We start from the raw sequence: 22,071 nt of genomic DNA on the forward strand, positions 1-22,071 counted from the left end.
GTTGAGAATCAGTGTTCCAGACCTTATTTTGCTCAGAGGAAAATAGTTGTTGGCCCATTTCCTTTGGAGTTCTGAAACTGTGCACATCATGAGTCAATGAGGACTGATTAAAATGGGGTTTTCAAACATTTTCTTCTCATTACTAATCACAGCACACATGGCGTAGGGATCACTTGAAGTGGGATGTGAATGAGAAGATAAAGGTTGAGAACCACTGCTCCATTCACTCAAAAGGGAGGCACTTGTGTACTTCCTGAAGAGAATTTTGTGGAGAGATAATGTGTCCCTTCCTTTGGTCAGTCCTAGCTTTTCAGATGAGCGAAGTGCCTCTCCTCCTTGGTCAAATAAATTATTGCATTAAGTTGTACAGGTCAAAGAAATTGTCCAGCAGGGGTGGTTCATAATTCTGGATCCCTCCTGCTAACAGAGCTCAATGAAATGAGCAGGGCCCTGAAGTTATCCCCTATCAGGCGAGACTTCGATTTCTGAGTCAACGGTGATTAATAACAGCAGCTCTTGCAGTAGCATCTGTCTGAGGGGGACAGGGTTCAGGTATGGGGATAAATATTCCTTTCCCTTTTTCTAACAAGGACAAACAATTCAAATGCTGGGAAGATTGGATGATAGAAGGCAGCTGTCTTCATTTCTATATTTTTCACAATGGCATCACCTGCAGTGTAGACTTCATTCTGTTAAATCTTGTTGTGTCAAAAGATAGTTTTACTGCAAACAATCATAATCTGGTTCTCCATGTTCATCTGGAGGCAGTTTTAAAAAGGCTGACGAGTTGACAGTGATAGAGTCATGGAAGGTCAGATGAATTCTCTTGGGGAAGAGTTCATAGTGGCTCAAAAGTGCTTGATTAGATGTCAGGAGAGCTGCCACTGAATTTCGAAGGAACTTCAGCTCTCGTTCTTTAGTACTCGGTCCGAAAGTCATTGCCACTCTTCTTTGGGATTAGTCCAGTTTTAATTTGACAATGTTGCAGAATGAGGGAGATTTGATAGAGATATTTAAAATTATGTGGGGAATAGACAGTAAATGTAGGTCAGCATTATCCCCTGAAAGAGAACCAAGAGGATCTGTGTTGAAGGTGAAAGGGGAAATGTTTAGGGGTAAATTTAGAGGAAATTTGTTCAGAGAGTAATGGGAGTGTGGAACAAACTGCCAGGTGACGGTGAATGAAAGGTCAATTTTAACATTGAAGAATTTGGACAGGTATGTGATGGGAAGGGTATGGAGAGCTATTGACTGGGTGCAGGTCAGTGGGACTCGGCATTGTAATAGTTCAGCAAAGACTGGAAGGGCTGAAGGACCTGTCTTTGTGGTGTACTGTTCTCTGGAGGTTAATTTGGGCATTTGGGAAGCACAGGTCCATGGGGGTGAACGGCCTGTTATTGTCCTGCAAGTAAAACATTAAAGATTTAAGTCACAGATGAACCTAAAGACTTTTAAATATTGCATCAATAGGATTGTAATGCACAAACTTCCCCACCCAATCCTGATTGGAGACCCCGGTTTGGTTCCTCCAGTCAGTATTCAGATGGATACACAATCAGCGTTTCAGGCTTGAGCCCTTTATCAGGGAGAGTATCTGTACTATATTAAGTTCACTGCTTGACCAGCTGAGCTTCTCCAGCATTTGAGTCCTTACAGAATTTGGTTGAGTTACTACATTTGAACACAGACAGGAACTTTAAATGTAACAGGTAATAACAAGCCCTGACCACAGAAATATCCCCATTCACCTACCCATTTAGTGAAGGGGGAGACAAAAACACTCAAACTCCTTACACAGTGACTCATTTGATCCTGGGTCACTGCAACTTTAAGAACACTCTGCTAAACATGCCAAGATCAAAATTCAATTGATTGTCATGTTATAAAGTTCAATAATACACAAACTTCACTTCATTAAGGCACAAGGCAGGCAGAAAGTTAAATGAAGTACTTCTTGCAGACAAGAGCAAAAGAGAATTCCCCGAGTCTCCCGCAGGCCCCAAACCCAGCACTTGCCCACAAGCAGCCAGTCACCCCACCCCTCCCCCAAAATCCAGTCCAAACCATCAAATGCAGTTGCCTTGTTTAAAAAAAGGTCATGGGGAGAATCCTGTAAATTATAGACCTGTGTAGAATCTATGAGCATTTGGAGAAGTACAGACTACTCAAGGACAGTCAGCACAGCTTTGTGAAGGGAAGGCCATGCCTCAGGAGTCCATTCGAGTTTTCTTTGAGGGGGGGGGGTAACAAAGGAAATGAATGAGGGTCAGGTGGTAGATGTGGTCTTCATGGATTGTAGCAAGAATTTGACTAGACTCATCCAAAAAGTCATATGCCATGTGAAGTTCCAGTTGATGAATTAGACAAAGACGATGTGGTCAAACAATACTCATGGCTTTTATTAGCAGAAACTCATGCAACAATAATGAAAGACAATAGGTGCATATACAGTTAAATCCAAGGGGAGTGTCCTTAACAGTAGAGATAATGCACAGGCAATGTTAGTACAGCAAGGCTCGCCAGAGGGGAGACAGGCAGCTTGGCAGACATTCACCACAGTCTCCCCCTGGCAGAAGAAGGGTTAAAATCAAAAGGACAGCTGCTAGGAAAGACTGAAGCAAGCGATACAGGGATACCATGTTTGGCCTTGAGAATACTCCAACAGCCAAAATACGCCAGTATTTAGCAAGCAATTGAAATATAATGAGATGTTTTATGAATATGTCACCCTCTCAGGTTGTTTACAAATTCTGGAGCTTTGTCTCAAAACAGGTGGCTCCTTGGGAACTGGCATAGGTCCTGCGTGTGTTGTGTGGGAAGAACTGACTTCTGGACCCACCTCAGAATCGTCAGCATGAGGCAGTGAAGCCTCAACATGGCTATCTGAAAGCTTACTACTCCCATCTGGGAATTTAACATGAGCGTAAATGGGGTATGGAGTAGCTGAACTGGTTGGACCAGGGGGTCTGTTTTACACGCCCGAGCTTGGCTCTTCAGCAGCACGATTCCAGGCTCAGAGAAACAGGCTGGCCAGTCCATCACAGTTCCTGATTTCCAAGGAAAGGCAAACGTACGTTCATGAGGTGTTTGATTTGTTGCAGTACACAATAATGACCAAATAGAATGTAGTGCCTCAGGCACCACCTCCTGCCACCAGGTAACAGGGTAACCATGTGTTTTTAAAGCAAGATTAACAGTCTTCCAGACTGTAGCATTAGCCCTTTCAACCTGCCCATTGCCCTGTGGGTTGTTTCGCATGGTACAGCTGGTGGCAATCCCCTTTCGTAGCAGGGCTCGCCGCACATCAGGGCTCATGAATGCTGAGCCCCTATCAGTATGAATGTAATTGGGAAAACCAAAAATGCTGAAAATTCTGTCAAGTGACTTAATGACAGACGCCGATGAGACGTCAAGGCAGGGTATTGCAAAGGGAAACCTGGAATATTCGTCAATTACAGTCAGGAAATATACATTTTTGTTGATGGAAGGTAACGGCCCTTCAAAATCTAAGCTAATCCTCTCAAAAGGTCAGGTTGCCTTGATGAGAGTAACCTCTGGAGCTTTGAAGTATTACGGTTTGCATTCTGCGCAATCAGGACAGCTTTTAGTCAGTTTCCCGACTTCTTCCAGAGAGTAAGGAAGATTGTTAGCCCTTATGTAGTGGAAGAACCTCATGACTCCTGGGTGGCACAGTCTGCTATGGATCTCTTTTAGCCCCTCCAGTTGAGCACCAGCAGCAGATCGTGACAATGCGTCAGAGAGGTCATTTAACCTGCCCGGTCTGTACTGGATCTCATAATTATAAGTTGAAAGTTCTTATCATTCTTGATTTTACTTTTGTGATTAGTACTGAACATGTAGGCTACAGATTTCTGATCAGTGACAAGAGTAAATTTTCTGCCAGCTAGAAAGTTTCTCCAGTAGCAAACAACTTCAATAATAGCCTGGGCTTCTTTTTCAATGGCAGGATGTTTAAGTTCAGGTCCGTGTAACGTGCGGGAGAAGAATGCCAAAGGTCTGCCCTTTTGATTAAGGGTTCCTGCCAAGGCACAATCTGAGGCATCAGTTTGCACTTGGAATGGGACATCCTCGTCAATGGACGAGAGTGCAGCTTTGCCAATATCAGCTTGAATTCTCTCGAGAGCCTTCAAGGCCATTGGAGAGAGAGGAAAAGATTTAGTGTCAAACAGAGCCTTCGTGGCGTAGTCCCGAACCCATTTGCAGTCGTAGGAAAAGAATCCCATACACCTTTTAAGGGCTTTTGCTGAGTCTGGGGGTGGTAACTTCTTGAGGGGGTGCCATTCTTTCCGGGTCGGGGCGGATTTCACTCTTGCGGACAATGTAGCCCAGAATGGGTAGCTCTGTCGCGTTGAACACACATTTGCCCTCGTTAAATGTAAGGTTGAGTTCTTTAGCTGTTCCTAAAAATTTCTTTAAGTTGTTGTCTGTGTTTTCCCACAGACAGTGACATTATCCAGATAGGGAAACGTACCCTGTAACTCATACGTCCTAGCAATCTTATCCATTTCCCTCTGAAACATGGACACCTCATTAGTGACCCCAAAAGGTAGTACCCTTTTAAACTGGTATAATCCTCCCATCAGCCTAAAAATCCGTATAGGGCCGTTCCCTTTTCTTAATGGGGATTTCGTGATGAGCTGCTTTGAGGTCGATAGTGGAGTACACTTTGTATGGCGCTATCTGATTAATCATTTCATTGATGCGTGGCAGGGGGTAGGCATCCAGGTTCATGTAATGGTTGATTGGCTGGCTGTAGTCAATAGCCAGTCGTCTCTGAGAGTGATTTTTCACGACTAACACTTGGGCCCGCCACGGATTCTTACTAGGTTCAATTACTCCCTCTTTAAGCAGTCTCTGGGTCTCAGCTTTGATGAACTCACAATCCCCTTTGCTGTAAGAACAGCTCTTCCAGCACCCACCATGCCCAGCAATATGTAGTGGACACCTGCCCCGCCCGGCAAGGTGCACCAGGCACCCGCCATGCCTGATAACATTTCATTTGCCAACTCTCTGCACCTTCTCTTTATACATCCTTTAGTAGCCTTGTGTTTCCTCAGCTCTGCCTGCTCCTCCTCCAAGCTCTGCCACAAATCCATGAGTTTCCTTCATCACTCCAGAGAAAAGCCCAAGGTTTCTCTCTTGGGGTGTTGCACTTACTTCATTCTGATGGGCTGAGTTCTTGCAGCTTCTCAAACGTCTGCAGTTCTGTTTTCACCCAAATCAAGAACCACATTCCATCCTTTTCTATCCTCTCCAGCCTGGAGCCGTTTCTGCAATCACCATTAAATTGTGCCCCTCTGCATGGATTTGAGCCACCTGTTTTTAAACAGGTTCAATACTATGGGCATTCTGACAGTGCCCTTCCACTCTCTCCACCTGTGGAACTAGGTCCTTGTGTCCCAAATGTTGCTTTGGACTGGGCTTCTGTCCTTTATCCTCGATTCCCATCCTCTGCTATTCCAGTCTGAACCTTGCCGTCACCCCAAGGAAACAAACGTGAGGATATGGATCTGAATTCTTTATGCCTGTGAATCTGCAATTACTTCATCTGGGTACACGTTGTAACACGGAGCCTGGAGCATCTCAAACACTGCTCTCCTCATAGTGCATGTACAGCTATCGACGAGAACAAATCTTGTCCTTCGCCACTGTGAAATTCATCTCCAGGATGTTGTCACTTTATTTCTCTGTGTTCACATTTAACCTTGCTTAGTGGTAGGGGTTTAAATTAAGATTCTTCAATTATATTTTCATTTTGAATTGCATATTACAATACACGTTACTGCATTGTTCAAATTGTTTTATAATTTTAACAATATTTTAAAAGAAAAATCTGAAGATTTCACCATCTAAGGTGCGGGAACTGAAATGTGGCTTCGGCTGGTCTGAGCCCAGGGGTATTAGGATTATTTTAAACAGGACCGTTGTGACGGTGCACGTCTCGGTCAGCGAACCGGTCCTGTTCGTACCGTCGCGCTGGTGGGGTAGCTGCAGAAGCTGGCACTGTCAGGGCTTACTCACTGCCTCGTGGCTTCAGCAAATGCTCGCACCCCAGGCCGCATGATGACTTCACCACTGCGCGGGGCGGAACTCCCGTTGGCCTTAAAGGGGCGCGCATGAAATTCAAATAAACAGTTCTACTGGAAATCCCTCTGATGATACGCTACGGGACATCACTCGGCCAACAGGTGGGCCCAGATGGCCCAAGGTGGAAAGCCGACATCACGGCCATGTGCTTTCTCTTTTATCCCAGGGATCACACTGTGAGCACAGCTCGCAGCCAACTAGATGTTTATGTGAGTGGAATAAAGCTGTGAGCCCCAAACAGTATTGTGCCTATGTTTTCCTTTGGTGTAGCCTGCCACAATCACACCGAGTCTAGTGGTGTTTTCTGTATGTAGCAGCCACTACATTTGTGACCCCGACCAGTCCAGATCTCCAAACATGGACTCTTCGGCAATCAGCGCCATCTCAGTAAAGCTCCCCCCTTCTGGACCAACGAGCCCCGTACATGGCTCGGGCAGGCGGAGGCACAGATTAGACTCCGGAAGATCATCTCGAACTCCACCATGTTCTACCACATGGCGAGTGTCCTCAATGAAGAAACAGCGGCCAGAGTGGATGACACGATCCCTGAGGAGGGCAAGTACATCACCGTCAAAAACCTCCTCCTCTGCACCTTCAGACTCTCACGTCAGCAGCGCGCGGCCAGACTGATGCACCTCGATGGCCTGGGGAACAGAGCCCCATCAGCTTTAATGGATGAGATGCTCACAGTGGCAGAAGGAAACAAACCCTGCCTGATGTTTGAGCAACCCTTCCTTGAACAAATGCTGGAGGACATCCAGCTCCTGCTAGCGGACGAGATCTTCTCAGGCCCCAGGAATGTCGCAGCCAGCGCTGACGAGCAGTGGCGGATAAAGAGAGAGAACGAGGCCATCATGAACCAGATCACCCGCCCTACACCCAGCCAACCACAGCCAGCCCCAGACAGAAGATCAAAGAGCACCAGTCCCCTTCACCCGCTCAGGTCCTCGACCCACTCAACCTCATGGGTCTCTCTTGCCCTCGCAGGTCCCGACCTCAACCCCATCCCATCCACCCCACCCTCACACCCATCCCTGCCACCTAGGATCCAGTTTGTGTGAACCATTTCTACGGAGGAGCCTCTTCACCATCTTCAGGCAGTCAAAGAGCGCGCGGCCCATGATGTCGCTCCTTACGTCATCACGTTAACAGCCTGGATAATGCGGCAGGCAGACGTTCTCAGGCATGCGCAGTGCACGTCTCCCCGAGTCTGTGTGTGTGACTGTTTGTCAGGGAGTGAAGGTGATTCAGTGCCGGTCCCGGAGCACATCTGTGCAACCCAGAGCGGATCTGTGGTGCTCCTGTGCTTCCAGGACTATGGGACGCTTCTCCCTGGGTCCACGCCTTGGTGCTAACTTAACATACTGCTCTGCTTGAGCCCGTGGTCTCACTCTCTCGTGCACCCGAGATGGGAATGTATTCATGTACCCACTTGTCCCCTACACTCGTGCACCCGGGACAGGACTGCCTTGATTTATCCCCTGGCCACACCGTCTTGTCCACCCAAGACAGGACTGCATTGATTTATTCCCTGGTCACACACTCTCATTCGTCCAGGACAGGACTGAATTGATTCATCCACTGGTCTCACCCTCTCATGCACCTGGGATAGGATTCCCTGGACACCTACTCTCATGCGCCCTGGACAGAATTCCATCAATTTATCCCCTGGTGACACCCTCTCGTGCGCCCAGGACAGAATGGCATTGATTTATCCACTGGTCTCACACTCTCATTCGTCCAGGACAGAACTGCATTGATTTCTCCCCTGGTCTCACTCTCATGAACTGCATTGATTTCTCCCCTGGTCTCACTCTCGTGTTCTTCTGTGACAGGACTGCATTGATTTATCCCCTGGTCATACATGCTCATGCGCTTGGGATAGAACTGCATTGATTTATCCCCTGGTCTCTGACTCTCTTGCACCTAGGACAGGACTGCATTGTTTTATTCCCTGGTGACACCCTCTCGTGCGCCCGGGACAAACCTGCATTGATTTATCCCCTGGTCACTTAGGCTCCTGCGCCAAGATATGACTACAATAATTTTTCCCACTGGGCACATGCTCTCGTGAGCCCAGGAAAATACTGCTTTGATTGATCTCGTGCACTCAGGACAGGACTGCATTGATTTATCGCCTGGTCGCACCCTCTCATGCCCCCGGAACAGGGCTGCATTGATTTATCACCTGGTCTCACCCTCTTGTGCACCCGCAACCTGACTGTATAGATTTATCCCCTGGTCTCCTACTCTCGTACGTGCGGGACAAAACTGCATTGATTTATCCCCTGGGTCACTTACGCTCCTGCGCCAAGATAGGATTACAATCATTTATCCACTGGTCACATGCTCTCATGCGCCCGGGATAATACTGCATTGATTGATCCCGTGCTAACATACTCTTTTGCGCCCGGGACAGGACTGCATTGATTTATTACCAGGTCACCTACTCTCGTGCTGCCGGGAAAGGACTGCATTGAGTTATCCCCTGGTCTCCTACTCTCGTGCGCCTGAGTCTGAACAGCATTGATTTATCCCCTAGTCACACCTTCCCGTGCACCCTTGATAGGACTGGGTTGATTTATACCCTGGTCACACCTTCTCATGCGCCCGGGACAGGATTGCGTTGATTCATTCCCTTGTCACCTACACTTGTCGACCGGGACCTGACTGCATTGGTTTAATCACCTGGTCACACCCACTCGTGCGCCCAGGACATGACTGTATTGAGTTAAAGCCTGGTCACACCCACTCGTGCGCCCAGGACATGACTGTATTGATTTATACCCTGGACACACCTCCTTATGCACCCAGGGCAGGACTGCATTGATTGATCCCCTGGTCACACCCTCTCGTGCACCCGCAACAGGACTGCATTAATTTATCGCTTGGTGTCACCCTCTCGTGTGCCTGGGACAGGACTACAACTCCCTCTTGTCCATGCGGGACGGGACTTCATTCATTTATCCCCTAGTCACCTACTCTCATGCGCGCAGGCCAGAACTGCATAGATTTATTCCCTGGTGTCACCGTCTTGTGGATGCAGGACAGGGCTTCATTGATTTATCCCCTGGTTACACCCTCTCGTGCGCCCGCAACAGAACTGCATTGATTTTTCCCTTGGTCTGCATTTATTCATCCCCTGGTCGACTGCATTGATTTATCCCCTAGTCATAACCTTTCATGTGCCCAGAACACAGCTGAATTGATTTATCCCCTGGTCACACTCTCTCATGCGCTCCGAAGAGGGCTCCATTGATTTATCCCCTGATCACAGCCTCTTGTACGCCCACGACAGGACTGCATTAATTTATCTCCTGGTGTCACCTTCTTGTGCGTATGGGACAGGGACTCATTGATTTATCCCCAGGTTTCACCCCCTCAAATGCCTGAGACAGGACTTCATTGATTTATCCCCTGGTTACACCCTCTCATGCGCCCTGGATATTACTGCATTGATTTATCCCGTGGTAACCTACTCTATTGTGCCCTGGACAGGACTGTATTGATTTATCCCCTTATCACCTACTCTCGTGCTGCCGAGACAGAACTGCATTGGTTTATCGCCTGGACAGCTACTCTCGTGCTGCCAGGACAGGACTGCATTGATTTATCCACTGGTCTCCATCTGTCCTGGGGCATGACTGCATGTATTATCACCTGGTCACACCGTCTTGTGCACCGGGACAGGACTGCATTGATTCATTCCCTGGTGACCTGCTCTTGTGGGCCCCAGACAGGACTGCATTGGTTTATGAGTTGGTCTCCATCTGACGTGTGCCCGGGGCATGACTGCATTGATTAATCCCCTGGTCACACCCTCTCGTGCGCCCGCAACAGGACTGCATCAATTTATCCCCTGGTCTCACTCTGTCGTGTGCTTGGGACTGGACTGCATTGATTTATTCCCTGGTTACCTACTCTCGTGCTTCTGGAATAGGACTGCATTAATTTAAACGTTGATAACTCCCTCTTGTGCGCGTGAGACCGAACTGCATTGATTTATCACTTGGTCACCTAATCTCGTGAGCCTGGGACAGGACCTCATGGATTTATCCCGTGGTCACCTACTCTCAAGCAAAGCTGCATTGATTTATCCCCTGTTCACTTATGATCCTACCCCAATATAGGACTGCAATCATTTATTCACTGGTCACACCGGAATAATACTGTATTGATTTATTGCCAGGTCACCTACTCTCGTACACCCAGGATAGGACTGCATTGATTTATCCTCTTATCGCCTACTCTCGTGCTGCCGGGACTGGACTGCATTGATTTATCCGCTGGTCTCCATCTGTCCTGTGCCCGGGGCATGACTGCATGTATTATCACCTGGTCACACCATCTTGAGCACCTGGGACAGGATTGTATTGATTGATCCTCTGGTCACACCCTCTCACATGCCGGTGAGAGAACTGTCTTGATTTATCCCCTGGCCACACCGTTTTGGACTCCCGGGACAGGACTGAATTGATTTATTCCCTGGACACACACTCATTTGTCCAGGACAGAACTGCATTGATTTATCCCCAGGTCTCTCTCTCTCATGTTCGCCTGTGACTGGACTGATTTATCCCCTGGTCACACTCTCTCGTGCACCCAGGACAAAACTGCATTGATTTATCCCCTGGTCACACCCTCTAATGAGGCCTTGACAGAACTGTGTTAATTTATACCCTGGGCACACCTTCTCGTGAACCCGGGGCAGGATTGCATTGGTTTATTCCCTGGTCACCTACTCTCGTGCAACAGGGACAGGACTGCATTGATTTATCCACTGATCTCACTCTCATGTTCACCTGTGGCAGGACTGCATTGATATTTCCCTTGGTCACACCCTCTCGGGCAACTGCGACTGGAGTGCATTGGTTTATTTCCTGGTCACCTACTCTCATGCGCCCAGGATCGGACTGCATTGATTTATCACTAGGTCAACTACTCTCGTGCTGCCGGGACAGAATTGCATTGGTTTATCCCCTGGTCTCACCCTGTCGTGCGCCTGGATCTGGACTGCATTGATTTATTCCCTGGTCACCTCAGCTCGTGCTCCCGTGATAGGACTTTATTGACTTTTCCCCTGGTCACACCCTCTCGTGCGCCCGTACTTACGCTCCTGGGCCAGAATTGGACTTCATTAATTTATCTGCTGGTCACACAGTCTCATGTTCGCCTGTGACAGGACTGCATTGATTTATCCACTGGTTTCACCCTCTCGTGCACCCTGGCTAGGACTCCACTGATTTATCACCTGGTCACACCCACTCATGCGTCCGGGACTGAACTGCATTGATTTATCCCCCTGGTCACACCCTCTCGTGCAGCCGGGACAGGAATGTATTGAATTATCCGCTGCTTTCACCTTCTCGTACTCCCGCGACAGGATTACATTGATTTATCCCCTGGTCACCTATTATCATGCGCCAAAGACAGAACTGCATTAATTTATCCCGTGGTTACACCCTCTCATGCGCCCGGAACAGAACTGCATTGATTTATCCCCTGGTCACCTATTAACATGCGCCAAAGACAGAACTGCATTAATTTATCCCGTGGTTACACCCTCTCATGCGCCCGGAACAGAACTGCATTGATTTATCCCCTGGTCACCTATTATCATGCGCCAAAGACAGAACTGCATTAATTTATCCCGTGGTTACACCCTCTCATGCGCCCGGAACAGAACTGCATTGATTTATCCCCTGGTTACTTATGCTCCTGTGCCAGGAATGGACTTCATTGTGGACCGGGTCACCTCGTCACAACCTCTCGTGCACCCTTTACAGGACTGCCTTGATTTATCCCCTGGTCACGGCCTATCGTGCACCTCAGAAGGAACTGCACTGATTTATCCCCTGGTCACGGCCTCTCGTGCGCCCCAGACAGAACTGCCCTGATTTATCCCCTGGTCATCTCCTCTCATGCTCCGTGATAGGACTACAATCATTTATCCACTGGTCCCATGCTCTCGTGCGCTCTGGTTATTACTGCATTGAGTTATCCCATGGTGACCTACTCTTGTGCTCCCTGGACAGGATTGCATTGCTTGATCCCCTCATCACCTATTCTCGTGCGCCCAGTACAGATCTGTATTAGTTTACTCTTATGCTGCCAGAACAGAACTGCATTGATTTATCCCCTGGTCTCACCCTGTTGTATGCCTGGGTATGAACTGCATTGATTTATTCCCTGGTCTCCTACTCCCGGAACAGGATTTCATTGATTTATACCCGGAAAACTCCCTCCTGTGCACGTGGGACCAGAATGCAAGGATTTATCCCCTGGTTTCACCATCTCGAAACCCCGGGACCGGACTCCATTGATTTATCCCCTGGTCACCTACTCTTGTGCACCCGGGACAGGACTGCCTTGATTCATCCCCCGTCCACTACCTCTTGTCAACCGGGACATGACTTCATTGGTTTATCGACTGGTCTCACACTCTCGTGCGCTCGGGACTGAAATGCACTGATTTATCCCATAGTCACACCCTCTCCTGCACCCGGGACAGGACTGCATTGCTTTATCCCCTGGTCTCACCCGGTTGTGTACCCGGGATTGGACTGCATTGCTTTATCCCCTGGTTTTACCCTGTTGTGCACCTGGGACTGGACTGCATTGCTTTAACCCCTGGTCACGGCCTCTCGTGAGCCCCGGACAGAACTGCACTGATTTATCCCCTGGTCACGGCCTCTCCTGAGCCCCGGATGTAACTGTGTGAGAGATGAGTAAACTTGACATGAAAATATGAAAGATGGGGAAACTAGTACAGACACATGGAGTGATGGATTAAACCAGTATGAACAGGCTAAGCATGGAAATTAGGATGCAGGAAGCAGAGTCAGCCTATGTAAGATAAGAACCTTCTAGTCCTTTCGACAGGATCAGTGAGCCCACCCAATGAACAATATAAGGAGAGGCAAGGAATAATAGAATGTAGGAAGTAAAGGTAGTCTGGGTGAGATAAGGGTCTCCTAGCCCTAGACAGAAGTACCAAGTTCTACATATATAATTAGTAAGCCTTACACAGATTTATCAAGTTATGCATATTAAATGAGTAAACCCTAGACAGGATTAGCGAACTCTGCATATGAAGAGACTGTAGCTCTGAGAGTCGGAAAGGTGTGAATGGGGATAAGGGCAAGGTTGGTTGTGAATAAGGACAATGAGGATAATGACATGATGAGACACCGACAGGATACCCCTGGTCCTCCAAGTTCACAGAAACTGCATGTAGGCAGGAAGGATTGCCTAATGCCAAACCCATCCAGGAGGCAGAAGAATGTAAGGGGGAGGGTATTCCTATACTGAAATTCACTGTATAAAAGTTGGGTGAGCCCCAGTGTATGTGTGTATTCCCAGGGTAAGGGGAAGCATCCAACTTTGCATTGTTGTAAAATAAATGTTCTTTGTTCTCAATTTTTGTCTCGAGCAATTTCTGTTAAGGTACTTCTATTTCTAACAAATGGGGGGTCATCCGGGATCCCACTCCCTCCACTGACAGAGTGCCCAACGACGAGAGTAGGTGCACCCCAGCTGATTCAGCTGGACTCACGGACAACGGGTGGCTGGTCAGTGGAAGAAGCGAGTGATATCCGAGAAGAGGCATTGAGAACAAACGACGGGAGAACGATAAGGAAGCGCGATAAGAGTAGCTACTGGATCTGGCAAGAGAAATTTTTATACCTGTCAGTATGGGAGGTATGGGCAGTAAGAAAGAGAATCCTAGTGAAGGAATGGATGATCAGATAACCAGAGTCCGTTAGGAGTAATGTTATCTGACTGGGGTTCGGGGAGAACCCGGGGAAAAGACAAAATTGTCATGATTAAGTACTGTTGTCTGGAATGGGTTAAAACCCCTATTAACGGGAGCTCGGTATATTGGCCGAGGCTCGGATCCGAGGATGACTGGATGTGTCAGGAACTGAACATCTGGCTGTATAAGAATCAAAGGGATAACATTGAAAGCAGGGAATAGGCAGCCTGCTGGCTCAGAGGATCGGTTGACGAACTGGTCCTGAAAGAAAAGAGAAGTGAGGACAAGAGAGATGAGGAACCTCTTGTACCTGGAACACAAGGATGGGATGTGTTACATTCCCTTCCTCAAGAGAATAGGGGTGGTATGATGACCCGTTCGCAAAGTATTAGATTGCCTCCACGGTCGACGAGAGACAGAGGCAATGGTAGTTTTGAGCAGAATGAGAACCTCCAGGAAGAAAGGGCAGGACAATGTGAGTCAGTTTCCGAAGAGCAGGATTTCAGAAATAATAAGCTAGAAGTTAGCAGGATGAGACCCCTACGGGAGGTTCCCGTGGGAGGGGGTCTCGGTTTTGTAAATGTGCCCTTGACCAGTATGGTGGTGCGTAATTTTAAGAGGGAAATGATTTCCCTGATAGCGGATCCCCAGGGATGCGCTGAACAATTGGGTCAATTGTTGGGACCGAATATATATACATGGGATGAATTAACGGCTATATTTAGAACTCTGTTTACCCTGGATGAGTGTGAAATGATTCGCCAGGCAGGGATTAGAGTCTGGGATCGGGATCACCAAGGGGGACCAGATGCGGTACCTGGAGAAGCTAAATTCCCCTTGGCTAGACCTAATTGGGATAAAAATACCAATGATGGTCGGGTATTAATGGAAGAGTATAGGGTTAATCTGATTAAAGGAATCAGGGAATCTGTTCCGAAGGGACAAAACTTTAAAAAGGCATTCGAAGTTCCTCAGGGACCCGAGGAGACCCCCTCGGCATTTTTGAATACAGCAATATGGGGGTCTGGATATAGAATCCCCAGCAGGGGAACAATTAGTATTAACGAGTTTCATTACAAATTCAGCCCCAGACATAAGGAGGAAATTACAGAAAACTGAGAATTGGCATGAGCAGGGAATAACCCAGCTTCTACAAATTGCGCAAAGAGATCTGAGGATAAGCAGAAGGGAAAGGCTAAGATTTTAATTCAGGCATTTAAGGGAGCTGTGGAGAGGCAGCAAGGAAAAGGTAGGGACTGTGTGCCAGCTCCTGGACGTTGGGAGAAGTGCCGGGAGTGGGAGAGTAGAGACCAGAGATAATTTCATAAATCACGACTTCTCACTTCAGTCACTGACCAATATTGATTAAAATTCATGCTAAAATTTAAATGTCATAAATGATCGTTTATCAATACTGTAGAATGAGCGAATTTAACTACCAGTTAATTCCAATTTATGAAATAAATTGTATTCAAATGTGATTTTGCACAGGGAGTACCTGAGAGTTGAGTGATGTTATAACATTTGCAGGGAGAAATGTTTGCGCAAATAGGGTGAGTTCTATACGTCTTAATTTTAAGTGTATGTGAGATAAAGAAAGGATCTGATGTGTAAAGTGGCTGGATCAGCCAGTTGAAGGGGGAGCGTGCATGTCCCTTTAAGCACGTTGTGGCACTAATGAATTGTATGCTGTTCACTTGAAACTGAGGCTCCAGGCTCCTCTCTTGCAGTTAGAGGTATGGAGCCCTCTCAAAAGATTTAGTACACATTCAGCAGTCAAGGTCTGTGAGCTTAAAGATCGCCCACCTATGGAGAATAAAGAAACCTCTGGGGAAATCCAATAAGTTAATAATTGATTTCTCTGGTGCATTTTCCTCTGGAGTGAAACTCATGCCTCAGCACAATTTCTCTGTATTGCCACTGTAATTTAGTTCTGGAATATGATTTAATTAGTGGCATAGTTCAGAACAATTGGGTGCATAGGCATAACAATATCATTAATAGCTCACAGATCTTGTACCAGATGCTATCAGTACATCTTGACTTAAGAACTGGAGAAATTGGCATGTTAGAATGAGATTGGCAGGGCACCAATATTTCTTGATTCAATAATGACCCCACAAGCTCCAGGATTCATGTAGTAGAACTCTAAGTGGAATATAATAGAAACGAGACTGTACTTAAATGATTGTGTGTGCAAACCTCATAAGTACATATTTTGAATGTTTTCAGTGCCGGTTTTTACAGATTGTTTTAAATAAGGCCAGCTCCTGTGGGCTGTGGTGCAAGGCATTTAATATTTAAACTACAATAGCGACGTTAAATAATCATTAAATTCGTTGCCGTCTGCAGTGACAAAGACATGTCTTATTCCCACTCGGCTATTTTTAAAATAAATTCATTTCAGAATACAGTTAATATCACTCGCCGAATCGTTATAGCTAATGGTGTAATTTTCAAATACGAAGCGATCTTGATGGATAGGGATGATCTGACTTTGACTACAAGTAGAGAACATAATCCAGCAGCCTTTTTAGTCTCTCCACGCTCTGCCAACACCATCAATGAGTTAGAGCATATATGTTTGGAGGTGATAGACCTGCAGACTAAGATTAGAGAGGATTTAAGTGATGAGCCTTTACAGGAGAGAGAACGATGGTTTATTGATGGCTCTTCCCGCTGTATTGATGGCACTCGCTATAGCGGATATAGTATAGTGGATGAGAAAGAGGGGGTAGTTATTGAAGCCGGTCGCCTTCCCGGTCACTGGTCAGCCCAGTCTTGCGAATTATATGTCCTCTGTCGAGCTCTCCAAGGTCTGGAAAATAAGGTGGGCACAATCTACACAGATTCAAAATACACTTTTGGGGTAGTGCACACCTTTGGGAAAATCTGGAAGGAGCGGGGAATGATAACGGGAAAAGGACAGGAATTGATGCTTGAGAACCTAATTGTCCAATCCTTGGAGGCTCTGACGTTACCTGAAGAAATAGCTGTGGTTCATGTACGGGGCCATCAAACTGGTGACAGCCCTGAAGCACAGGGCAACAGACAGGCAGATGCAGCTGCTAAACAGGCTGCGCTCACTGCGAAAGTGGACATGCAGCTGTTACTCCCCATCCCACAGGAGCTTAAAAAGACTCCCATCTTTTCACGAGAAGAGGAGGTTTATATGAGGGATCAGGGGATGCATCAAACTAGTGATGGGTTGTGGTGGACAGCCGAAGGACGCCAAGTGCTGAACAAAGCATTGGCACAGCAAATTTTTGCACTTGTCGACACTTTTGTACGCTCCTTTCATTGTTCGGGCGTATACACTGTAGCCAAGCAGAGTACTCAGGGGTGTCCAATTTGTCAGAAAATGAATGAGAAAGTCATGCGCCAGGAAATGCCTAGCCGTCGCGATATCGCTGTACGCCCTTTCCAACGGATACAAGTGGATTTCACAGAGTTACCCAAGATAGGTGTTCACAAGTACCTATTGGTGATGGTAGATCATTTCACGCGATGGGTTGAGGCTTTCCCGACCCCGAATGATCGTGCTAGCACCATTATCAGAGTACTGCTGGATTCTGTGATTCCACGGTATGGGATGATCCAGACCATTGACTCGGATCGGTGCACACACTTTACTTCTCGGGTACTCCAGGGGGTTTGTAAAAGACTGGGCATAGACTGGCAGCTCAGAAGGGTTTACTAGCTCAAACTCACCCACTGGAGTATCCTATTCATTCTATTAAACCTGGTGATTGGGTATTTGTTAAAGCTTGGCAAGATAAACAACTAAAACCTGTCTGGGATGGCCCCGACTGTGTACTTTTGATTACAGACACCCCTGTACAAACAAAAGAAAAGGGTTGGAGCCACATCCAACGAATCAAACGAGCTGCTGAACCACAGACTACAGATCTTGAAAATCCACCCTCCACCTGGCATGCAGTCCTTCATCCTGACTTGAAAGTTACACAAGCCGGGAAAAAATCTTGTAATTTTGTTTTTATTATTCATTGTACTGTTTAGTTGTTGCCTCCCAAATTCTGGGACATCACTGAAGTATTCAAAATGTATTAAGTCCTCCTGGAATAGGGGCAGCATAGATGGCCAGTATTTTACTTTAGAATGTAGACGGGGCATAGATATAGGGTACGATCATAGTAAGGTAGGGGTTAATATAGATTTCAAATGTGGACCAGGGGAACAGAACACCTCTCAATATGATGATTTTAATGGTATTTTGGACTCTGCAGATATTAACAAGATCAGTTTTAAACGTTTAGCACAAAGCAGATGTGGGCACAAAGGCAGACAGGATAATTGTCAGGATTGTACATGTGGCAAAGAGAGAGTTGATACATATGCTAATGTTCGCAGGCAGGCTACAACTCACAGATTAAGTTACAAGAAACACCCTTCCCCAACCTGTGCTATTGTAGAGCATCCTTTGGGTTACACAGCCATTTCAATTCTTAAATACCACTACTTTAAGGGGAGTCCCAATGGTAAACGAAATAAACAGCTCCAGAATACTAAAGTTGCTGGGCATTTAAATCGTTTGTTCAGACTCCAGGTGGCTTTGGAGATCGTCGCCGAACGGACGGCGATGGCCCTTAATGTAGGGGTTGAAGAAAGACGGCAGCTACTAGCAACGATTCAACAAAACCGCCTGGCTCGCTATTGCTCGTTGGCTGCTGGAGGCAGCGTCTGTGCGAGACTCAGTACTGACAATGCTTACAACAGTCAGGCGGTTTAAGTCACTGCTTCAGGACTTCGACAAGAATCTGCCCATGCCCATGTTCAGACTTGGCAACCTTGGACTGATGTGGGATGGACTAGACATTTTACTGAGAACTGGAGCCTGATACTCGCAGCCCTTATAGCAGCAGGACTCACTATTCTGGTCAGTGTGGTGCTCCCCTATCTAAAGGCTGGTATTCATTTCATGATTTTGCGGACCCCTATTTCTATAACCCAAGGGGTGTGTGTTTCCCAAATGGATGCTTATGACACTGCAATTTGTTTACTGACCCGCTGGGAGAAAGACCAACTTTGCCAATCGCACAGTTAATTTGACAGATCAGTGACACTGATCTAAAAGAGAAGTGAGGATTGTGAGATGTCAGTAACACTGATCTTTTTGACAGATCAGTGACACTGATCTAAAAGAGAAGTGAGGATTGTGAGAGACGAGTAAACTTGACATGAAAATATGAAAGATGGGGAAACTAGTACAGACACATGGAGTGATGGATTAAACCAGAATGAACAGGCTAAGCATGGAAATTAGGATGCAGGAAGCAGAGTCAGCCTATGTAAGATAAGAACCTTCTAGTCCTTTCGACAGGATCAGTGAGCCCACCCTATGAACAAGATAAGGAGAGGCAAGGAAAAATAGAATGTAGGAAGTAGAGGTAGTCTGGGTGAGATAAGGGTCTCCTAGCCCTAGACAGAAGTACCAAGTTCTACATATATAATTAGTAAGCCATACACAGATTTATCAAGTTATGCATATTAAATTAGTAAACCCTAGACAGGATTAGCGAACTCTGCATATGAAGAGACTGCAGCTCTGAGAGTTGGAAAGGTGTGAATGGGGACAAGGGCAAGGTTGTGAATAAGGACAATGGGGATAATGACATGAGAAGACATCGACAGGATACCCCTGGTCCTCCAAGTTCACAGAAACTGCATGTAGGCAGGAAGGATTGCCTAATGCCAAACCCATCCAGGAGGCAGAAGAATGTAAGGGGGAGGGTATTCCTATACTGAAATTCACTGTATAAAAGTTGGGTGAGCCCCAGTGTATGTGTGTATTCCCAGGGTAAGGGGAAGCATCCAACTTTGCATTGTTGTAAAATAAATTTTCTTTGTTCTCAATTTTTGTCTCGAGCAATTTCTGTTAAGGTACTTCTATTTCTAACAACTGCATCGAATTATCCCCTGGTCACGGCCTCTCGTGCGCCCAGGACTGAACTGCTTGGGAGGGGTTCGGAGGGCTATGGACTGGGTGCAGGTCAGTGGCACAGGGTAGAATAATAGTTCAGCACAGACTAAGGGCCCATTCATTTCCCTGCTGTAGTTTTTTTTAAGGTTCTATGGAGGATTTGGGCAGCACAGGTTCATGGTGTGGAAGGGCCTGTTATTGTACTGCAGGTATAAAGTTAAAGATTTAATACATAGACGAATCTATTGGCTCCACCTCATGTTTTCTCTTTTCAAACTAAGGATTTTTAAATGTTGTATTGATAGGACCGTAATGCACAGAACTACCCACCCAATTCTCATTGGAGACCCTGGTTTGGATCTTCCAGACAGTATTCAGAGAGATACACAAGCAACAAGCAACATTTCAGACTTGAGCCGCAGGTCGAGTATCTGTACTATATAAAGTTCACCGCTTGACCTGCTGAACTTCTCCAGCATTTGCATCCTTACAGAATTTGTTGACTTACTACGTTTGAACAGAGAAGAATTGACATCAGGACATTTCACTCCTTAACTGTAGATCCACACAGACAAAAACTTTAAATGTGGATTTACAGAACAGTAACAGGTCATAAGCCACACCAATTCACCTTCACTTCCCACATTGTGAAGGGCAAGAGAAAACACTCAAACTCCTTACACGGCTACAGACTTGAACCTGGGTCAATGTTACTTTCAGAAAATTCTGCTAAACATGTCAAGATCAAAATTCTATTGATTACCAGGTGTGAGAGATGGGAAAATTGACCTAAAATTATGAACATGGAAGAAACTAAAGTTCATCAGTAAAATGGCTGTAACCAGTTCAAACAGGATAAGCTTGGGGCTTAGGATGCAGGAAAGCAGAGTCAGCACGATTAACATAAGAATCTTCTAGTCTTTGCGACAAGACCATAGGACTAAGATAAGGAATGGTAAGGTACAATAGAATGTAGGAAGTTGAGGTAGTCTGGATCAGATAAGGGTCTCCTAGCCCTGGACAGAAGTACCAAGTCATACATTTCTAATTAGCTAACCATACACAGATTTATACATATGAAATTAGCCAACCCTAGATAGAATGAGTCAACTCTGCATATCAAGAGACTGTAGCCCAGAGAATCAGGAAGGTGTGAATAAGGACAATGACATGATGGGGCACCCACAGGATACCCTCTGGTCCTCCAAGTGTACTGAAACTGCACTTAGGCAGGAAGGATTACCTATGCCAAACCCATCCAGGGGGGCAGAAGAATGTAAGGGGGAGGGCATTCTGATACTGAAATTGACTGTATAAAAGTTGGGTGAGCCCCAGTATGTGTGTGTATTCCCAGGGTAAGGGGAAGCACCCAACTTTGCATTGTTGTAGTAATAAATGTTCTTTGTTCTCAATTTTTGTCTCGAGCAATTTCCTTAAAGGTACTTTAATTTCTAACACAGGTAATAAAGGGCAACATTACACAAAGTCACTTCAGTTAGTCACAAGGCTGACAGATTTACATGAGCAGAAACTAAACAAAGTACTTCTTACACTAAGAAAAGAGAATTCCCTCAGTCAGGGTCTGCCAGTGCAGTCCCCTACCCAAACCATTAACAGCCCATACTCCACATCCAAAACCAGAGACAGGATTGACCACAAATATTCCTAAGCCATCACCCCAAGCCAAGACCTAAAGTTACCCAGTAGAGGAAACAGAACAGAACAAATTAAACCAACATCTTTCTCTGGCTGCATAACAATTGGCCACATTGTTCAAGAATTTATCACAGCCACCAATGTACAATAGCTCTCACTAACACCAGATGCCATTCACAGCAACTCAAAGAACAAGCCCAGGAAAACAACAAACAATAAAACCCAGACTCCACCTACCTTTCTCTGGTTCCAGCATCATGTCATTTCAGCCTTAATCTGAATATCACAACTGGAGAAATTCTCCACTGTTTTAAGCCCATGAAATTCTGTCACCTGATAAACAGCCTCCCATCCCTTCATTGATGTGGCTTCATTATTGGCCACAACTGTGGAGACAGGAGACTGCCCTTCACGGGAATGTGGATAAGAATTAATTGGCCGATCTCACTGTTGTAACTTCACGTGTGAAATCCGTTGCTGGACATTCAAATAAGGGCTGTCTCCAAACTTCCTAGTTCTGGCCAACAGCAACACAGCATCCATGAAAAAATGGCAGCTGTTTATCAGGTATCAGCAGGTCATGGGGCTAAAACAGGGGAGTTTTTTTTCA

The 22,071-nt window shown here is 46.3% G+C and overlaps 1 long non-coding RNA gene across 1 annotated transcript in view; it reads right to left on the minus strand.

Annotated features, from left to right (window-relative positions):
- LOC138750398 (uncharacterized) overlaps positions 1-22,071 on the minus strand; it is a 270,860-nt gene that overhangs the window by 233,565 nt on the left and 15,224 nt on the right. The gene's annotated exons all lie outside the window — the stretch shown is intronic.

This window comes from Narcine bancroftii, unplaced genomic scaffold, assembly GCF_036971445.1.
Source record: "Narcine bancroftii isolate sNarBan1 unplaced genomic scaffold, sNarBan1.hap1 Scaffold_134, whole genome shotgun sequence".
Lineage (NCBI taxonomy): Eukaryota > Metazoa > Chordata > Chondrichthyes > Torpediniformes > Narcinidae > Narcine > Narcine bancroftii.